Here is an 8,230-nt window from a genome sequence, read left to right as displayed (position 1 = left end):
GTATGCATATGCACCATCTGGGAAGCTCTTATTTTCTGCAAGATTTTGGTGCTTTTCTAGACATTAGTTAGGACTAGGAAAGAAGGAAATCCATCAAAGATAGTAGCACATATGCTATTAATGTTTATATTATTCACCTGTTATGCCTTCATCCTTCATGTTATTCACTAATATTTTTATACCTGCAATTCTTCTGGAGAAAGAATTCCCAGGAAACCACAGTCTCTGGCATGCTCTGACTGTTGCTCTTTAGTTGTGAGAGATGCACGGGTCGCAGATGGTCCATTCCTTTCCCTCAAGCTGGTAAGTTGGTTCATAAATATGCTTGCCTAAACGCCAAGAATGATCTACAGGGCCACAGTTAAAAGGAAATTAGTAAAGAAAAGTATGAGGACAAGTAGCCTAGGTGTTCAGTCTGGTCTGTCCAAAGGTTAAACTGTTCAGCTCAGTTTTGAGGTAAGCTTACTGAGTCTGATCATGCATTCTATGCCCTGGATCTTCAGAATGTAACTGATGCTACACGTCAGGTCTCTGTAGGGACTAGTCTGGTGCAGTGAGATGGTTCTGGTAAATATGGAGACCTGTAGCCAACATGGGCTTGCAAACAGTTTGCCTGCAATGATGGGGAGGATTGGTCAGCTGGAGGGAACTGTGCAACCATTGCAATCAAGGACGAGGTGCCTCAAGACTAAAGACCGAGTGGGAGAGGCTGTTCCAGCCTTTAGCTCTCAAACAAGCAGAAGAACTCAAGGCCACAATGTGCAGATTCATGGAACTTGTACAATAAATGCTGAGGAGTAGAGTAATAGCCTGGGACCACAATAAGGATGGGAGAGCTCACAGCTAAAGGAAGGGCCAAGATTATTAAGAGCCATTGAAGCAAATAAACAGACTCTTGAAAATAATTTGTTCCTCCACAAAAAGCCAGTGTCATGTGTGTACGTAATGAGCAATATGGCGGAGTAAGTGATGAGCATGTCCATGAAGATTCAAAAGCAATGCCCTGTCGACAAGCACCTACCCCCACCCCAGTGCCTTGAGACCCTTACGGGTGAGTAGTCACGCTTTACAAGACATCTGATTGATTGATTGATTGATTGATTGATTGATTGATTGATTGATGGGGTAGCGCTGGCATGGGAATGCCTTCAATCCTTAGGTACAAAACAAAAAGAGGAGCTGGGCAGCAAGGAGAAGAAAGGGTGCCTTGGACAGCCTGTGTTTCAGCAGCGGTGTGCCTCACAGGCTTCTTGAACTCTTCCCTCACTCTCACTTGGTGGAGCACACAGCAATGATTTCAGCGCTCTCTCTGTGAGACATGAAAAGGGCAGGACAACTACACATCCTGAGCATCATGTTCTCAGTGAATCTCAAAGCAGCATGTGGAGCAGCAGAGCTTTAGGTTCACTGATGTATCAGGCGGGTTCTTCCCACACCATCTCATCCAGATCTTTTTCCTTCAGATCCCGGCACCAATGGGCCTCTTCTTCTGTCATAGGGTATGTCCTTTCTCCATCAGATCAGGGGAGTTAGCCAAGCTTCAAGTCTCTGGTTCAGGCCTTTCTTATGTGCATCTGGCCGGAGCTCCTTGAAGACAAAACATGAATTAGTTAATCTTGCTTTAGGTATAGTCCAATACAACGGAAACCAGTATCCATAATGTGCGCAGTCCCAGGGGTTTCATCATTGTGGCAGGCCTACCCATAACATACACTGTGTATCTAACCTTTATCCTCTCTTTGCCAATCAGGACTGTATTTTACCACAGCTCTCCTTGACTGAGCTGCACACAGCATGCAGGAGATAGGCAGGCACCCATTCGCCTTTGTTACAGTGTTTTGTATTAACAAAATGATCTTTTACTCAGGGTGCAGGCTAATCTTCAGGAACTGAATTCCTAAGTGGAAGATGAACACAAAAATAACTGTTCTACTCTACTGAGGTGGGTGTGAATCCAGAGCACACAGGGAAGAGGAAGAGGAGAGTAGAGCAGTATAGGAGAACATAGGAGAAAGGAAGACAGTATAATTTCTTACATCATGACGATCCAGGCCGTCAGCGGAAGAGTCAGCACGAGTTGTGTTACACTGCGCAGCAGCAGGTAAAAAGCTCCCTGGCCGCCCGATGAAGTCCGTAATTTAGGACCTAAGGTCCTGAAGAAAGCCCACTTGACCCACACGGGCAATCACAAGGGCTGAAACATGTCGACCTTTTTTATGGACACTCTCAATGTGTTAGACCAATAATAAGTCTTCCCACGCATGACACAGTTTTTAAACCTCTTGAACCCAGACTGATTAAACATACAAGTCTGGATATACGGGATTTTAACATCACTTTCTGATATTCACCTCACTACAACACTCCCACGTTTCTTTGATCAATACAGCAATAACCAGTGGTTCACCTCCGGATGGAGAAGGCATACAAAACTAACCCAATGATGATGCTGTCACGTCTTTAAAAGCTGGGTGGAGAATCAAGATATACCGCCTTTCCGACTTCTGTACGTGAATGAGAGTTTTTTATCGGTATACTACACGAACTTTGCAAACCCTGGTTACTCAGGTCAAGTGATCCATTCCCATTTGATATTTGGTTACAAGTAAGGAAGCTGAATGGATCACAGTTCCTTCTTTCTCCCCCTTTTTGATTTGATAGAGTTCCATTTTCTACATAGGTATTATTAGTTGTTTATAGAGCGTGTGAGAGCCCTATGGTTGTCTGGCGCTAAAACAGACTATAAGAAAATGCCTATGGTCACCCCCCAAGTTTTTGGGCTGATGCTGCTTGTTTTTTCTAATCTTAAAGTACACTGAGGCCTGCTCACCAGACCTCAGTGCCTATGCCCTTACCCTTAAACAGATATGTCGAATTGTCGCATACACAATTGGCTAAGCTAACACCCATAAATCCCCAGCAAATGGTATTCAGGGTACCCAGGGTATGTACGTAAGAGGGTCACCCCCAGTACTGCAGCACTAGTTGTACCACCCTGGGTGTAACACGAGTAAAATGAGCCTCCCAGCCCGCCATTTGCAGGCTGGAAGCGCAGTTTTAAACTGCTAGCCTGACTTAGCCACTTAAAGTAATGGCAAAGACGGACTTCCCCCTGATATATGTGTATTTCACCCCTATGGCAGGCCTTTCGAGTCCTGAGGCAGGGTGCAACATATCTCATGAGCAGAACATGTATTGTACATGTTCTGATAGGAAAAATGCTAAACGGTAGTTTTTACTGTGGAAATGCTTGATCACCCAATTGGCAAGTACAGAGTTACATGCTGACCCCTGAGCTGTGCAAATTCTGTAATGGTGCAACCAAATTACATTAGGCCTAACTTGATTTTCAAGTAAAATTTTATGTAACCAGTTGTAGTGTGCAACTTTAGCAAAGTTGCCACTTTCGTGCCTTTGCTACCCTGAGCCCATACCGGTTGCATATGTGGTGCTGACGCTGAGCCCACTTTCTGCCCTCCTGGGGAGACTAACGACTCCCAGGAAAGGATACAAAAGGGCCTGCTCTGGAAGGTGGTGTCACCTCCCTCTTTCAGGTAGCCACAATGGTGTTGGCCCGAAAACCGAGCTTCAAGAGAGAAGCCGCCTTTGAAGGGAAAATGGGTAGCACTTGGGAGTGGGGCTGCTCCATAGCTTAGGCAGACAGGCTGGCACTAGAGACAGGAGTGGGGAAACTAGTTGCTAAACTGGATTTTCAAGGATGTTTAGTGCAATTGGCAGCCTCACCTCTAGGCTGCACTTGGGATCTCCACATGCCGGAAAGAAGGGACCTGACATATTGGAAGTGGGCAGAATAGTGCATCCCTGGATGCCCAGATGCCACACTTTGCAGGACGTGGTCATCAGGTGGAAAGTAACCTGGTAGCCCATTGGCTACCAACCGCATCCTACCCCAGGGCCTTTTCTGAGAATAAGTAAGGCACCCCAAACTCAGATCACGACTGGATTGGAAGAAGGCCCAAGGAAGGACTGCCCTGCTGCACTGAGGAACCAGCAAAGAGAGGCTGCATTATTGTGGACTTAACATGCTGCACCAGGTGACAAGCAAAGGATGGGGTCTGTGTCGGCTATGTCCTGCTAAAGAAGATGTCTCCAGAGCCCAGGCAAAGCCAAGAGACTCCAAGTGCCAGCTGACTGGCCTCCTGTTCGCAGCACAGGGACCAAACAGCTGAAGAAGCCCGCTGGGGCAAGTTGGAACCCTAAAGTTTTCAATCCGTCACCAAACACCGCTGTGCAGCACCAGGAACCAGAACCCAATGCACTAAGTTGCACCCTAGTTTGCTGAGCCCAGGAGTATCGTCAGAGAGCAGCTGGGAACTTCAGAGGGGAGTTACCAACCCAGGAAGAATTGGCTTGTGACTGCAATACATGGTGACTGGCAGTCCAGTGGTGAATGAACTTCTGCCAGCACAGAGAGGACTTCGAAGGCCCGGATCACCTCACTCCCTTCATGGACTGAAGAGTGGTCTCAGCAAGACCCATGTTGACCGCATCGTGTCCATCTTCAGCATCCTTTATCCCTTGCACCAGGACCACTTCTACAGGAAAGCCCTGTAAAGGATAAAAGAGCATGGAACTGACTGAAGCCAGCTTCACCTGCTGATGTAACTGTTTCCAAGGGCCTTGCTGGCCCCTCTGACTGTCTCCCTACTAGAGTTAGTTGCTTAAAGTGACTCCAAGTGACCACATTACAACTAGCCCAAACTTTTTAGTGAAAAGGCTTCTATTTAAAATTGTTGAATTTCCTGATGCTTGTTCGCAGTTGAGTGAAATGCTTTGATTTACTATACCTTTTAAATTCTATAGCTCCAGAACCTTCAATTGGATCTTTTTAGTTGTGGTGTCTAAAAATACATAAAAATACGGTCTATTCAAATAAATTGGTGTCAAATTTCTTTGGTCTCTTCTTGATTTCTTCTTCAATTGTTTTGACGCTGTTTGAATGCTTTACACTACTTCCTTTGTGTAAGTCTTGCTGCTCAGTGCCACAGCTACCCAGGGCTGAACTGCAGGTTTGACAAACTAAACCTCAAGTTCCTAAATGGAATGGTAAATGTATTGCACAGTGAAGTCACACTACCACGCAATATAATATCTGCATTTCCTCACACAGACTATATACTAACCACAGCTGCTGACAGAGACGGATACAGAAGGGATTATTTTACTGTTGAAAAAGCCAAGTCTTCCGCTCTTTCTTAAAAATGAACAAGTTAGTTTCAGAATTAAGGGAAAGTGGGAGCTTGTTTCAGGCTTTAGCTCTCAAATAGGCAAAAGAGTGACCTCAGCGATGGAGGAGAAGAAAGAGTCATATACAATATCTGACAGAAGAGTGATGACAAGAGAGAGATCTGACCATATAGGAGATTGTACAAGATTGAATAACCACTAAGACTGTGCCCCACTCTAATAATGTGAAGTTCAAAGTATTCTTTCTTTCTTAAATCTTTATTTCGACTCGTTGAGTCATAAAAGAATACAATACAATCCAACAACAAAAAACAAAACAACATTTTCCAAGACAAGAAACATCTGCATGAAAAAATGGATATATCATTTACAGAAATTTTGCAACCATAAGTACTCATGTAAAACAATTTAAACTTTTAATTCATTAAAAAAGTTCTTCTAATCTTCCATACAGCTGCTAAATACTTGCTAACAGCAAATACAGTAGGGGGGGATAAATCAGATTTCAGCAAACGGTAGGCATCTAAATGGTGCCTAAAACCCCAATTTCTGCAGATGGGAATAATCCACTTTTTCCTGGAATTCACATAAAAAGGACAAAAAAAGATTAGATGGGTGTCGTTCTCAAGCTCATTTTTGCAGGCGGGACAGTTTTTTAAAGTAGGTGGGTGCCATTTAGGGCTCTGATTGGATGTGCGTTATATCTCCATTGCAGAAATAGTTTTCTGAGGCCAATGGGATTGATATCATCCAAAACTGTCTCCAGTTTATAAAAATCCTTCATTGTTAAGAAGGTATTAGTCATTGGCCCCAGTGTCTCATTTACTAAAGAGGCGGTCAAGTTGCGATCGTGGTATAATGCGACCAACTCTTTGCGGGATACAGTGCGACAAGCCTCATGCGGTTTTGTCCACAGAGCAGTTAAACCCAACCCTGTTAGTTCATCTTTTACATACTTGAACCATGGAATATTGCATAAAGATTGGTGACAATAAAGTTCCATGAGTTCAGAGCGATAGCTCGAGAGTTCAGGGGTTATCCAAAGTCGCCTCCAGAAAGTTAAGGGCTTCACACCTAATTCCTCCTTTATTGATCTCAATCCTAGGTCAAGCCTAAGAGGGAGAAGTGGTGTGCTCGGTGGCAAAGCAGCCAGATTCCGCAGAAACTTATTTTCAGTGGCGACAATATCTGGGTTACAATGAGGGTCACGCTATGCAATATTGGAATGAGGATCACTAGGTGCAATGCTGGAGTGAGGGTGAGTTAGTTAATGGCTGCAATAGGGTTATCGGTTCATAGTGTTGCAGAGTGACCCATGTTACGCTCTGAGTTTAATGCCATCCTGCACAGCCCTTCATTGAGTATGTAAAGGGTGCTGCAGTCACCTAGAACAGAGCAGAAGCGATGGTGTTCTATGCAGTGCTGCACTGGGTGGGGGTCACTTACTGCAGTACCTAGTAAAGTCACTCCATAGTGTTACAGTGAGGGAACTTAGTATAAGTTACACTACCCTGCAGCGAAGACATAAAGAGAGCGGTAGTGAGGGCTACATGGATCAGTGCTACAATGCGGGTGCTCCAGACTAGCCATTTTGACACTATGGCATTTAACGTGTGGGCTCCAGGCTAAGACAGTGCTTTCAGGACAGAACAGGCTGCCATTACCCAACCAAGCAGCCATAGCTTCATTTTAGTCAGGGCCTCCTACAGTGCCAGACGAGAATGACCATTTTTGCCTGGGCGGGGTTTTATTTCTAATGCAGCACTGAGTCACTCTTTGCATTGCTGCAGTGAAAGTCACTCTGTGGAGTGAGTGCTGCGTTGAGTTGAGTATCGCTGTTCAGGTCTTGCAGTGAAAGTCACTGTGAAAAAAATACTTTTAAAATGAGAGGCCTTCCCTAAAGTGCTTCAGTGGGGATTACTGTGCAGTGCTGTCACCTCACTCTTTGACGTATTACTGTGATCTACTGTCTTGTTGTGCACGGTGCAGTGATGCACGTTTGCGTCACAACTAAGTAACGTTTCACTATTCATCTCTGAACAGCTCGAGAAACCAACCCAGTAACCCCATAAATGTCCAAATGCAAGAAAAAAAAATATGCTGAAATGTTTCTTTTTTCTTTGCCCTTCCAGACCGTTTCCCTAATTCTATCATTTGTTCAGCCTTTAATTAAATACTCATTTATCTTACATATACACTAGTTTAAGGCTTGGGAGCAAAGATAGTATGGCTGTGACGACGAAGCCATTGTGTTAATAGGATGGCTAGAAATACGCCAAACACCTTTACTACGGTTTTTACAACAATACTGTCACGAAAAGCAGGGCGACGTGTATTAGCAGGCTGCGGCTGAAGACTGCAAACAAATGTGTGCAGATTTCGGCCAGGGAGACACAGCTTGCGGTCTGCACACAGCCAACCTGCTTGCTTGGTAACAACACTCACACGTTGGCGTTGCTCTGCCCCCTCCCACGTCAATCTATGCAGCACTTCTACTTCCGGTCTTTACTGCGCGTGCGCCTCGTCACTTCCTCTTCCTTCCCTATCCGAGTAAATGCGGTTCATTATTTCTAAAATAAACTCCAGTGTGAGCATGCGGTAAGTCTAAACGTTTAAAACTGGGCTTTTCTGATGGCAGACACATTTTCTTTAATTCATAAAAATATCGACCACGAAGGGACTCGAACCCTCAATCTTCTGATCCGAAGTCAGACGCCTTATCCATTAGGCCACGCGGTCACAGTACATAATGGGAATCAGCGGTTTTTATGATCGGTTTCTCAATTCCCCCCTCGCCATATTTTCACATTTACCCTTAAAAAGATCCTGCATTGCAAATTCAGATTTTCATTACTCTATAGAACCAATGTTACTTTTAGATCTCTTTTAAAAATCCAATACAAGCTTACATATACCATGGAAACAAAACAGCCTGAGCAGGGCACAAGTCCTAAACAAGCATTAATTTCGCCTATGTGATTAATATTTATATATATTTTTGGGGGGTAAGTTTTAAGTTGGT

The 8,230-nt window shown here is 44.4% G+C and overlaps 1 non-coding gene across 1 annotated transcript; it reads right to left on the bottom strand.

Moving 5' to 3' along the window:
• Window positions 1-7,874: 7,874 nt before the first annotated feature.
• On the bottom strand, window positions 7,875-7,947 carry TRNAR-UCG (transfer RNA arginine (anticodon UCG)). Its single transcript has one exon. It is a non-coding gene; the product is annotated as a tRNA-Arg (tRNA).
• Window positions 7,948-8,230: the final 283 nt, after the last annotated feature.

Source organism: Triturus cristatus, chromosome 4_1 (genome assembly GCF_964204655.1).
Source record: "Triturus cristatus chromosome 4_1, aTriCri1.1, whole genome shotgun sequence".
Classification (NCBI taxonomy): domain Eukaryota; kingdom Metazoa; phylum Chordata; class Amphibia; order Caudata; family Salamandridae; genus Triturus; species Triturus cristatus.
Note: the sequence above shows the minus strand (reverse complement) of the source record. Positions and strands in the feature narration are given on the sequence as shown.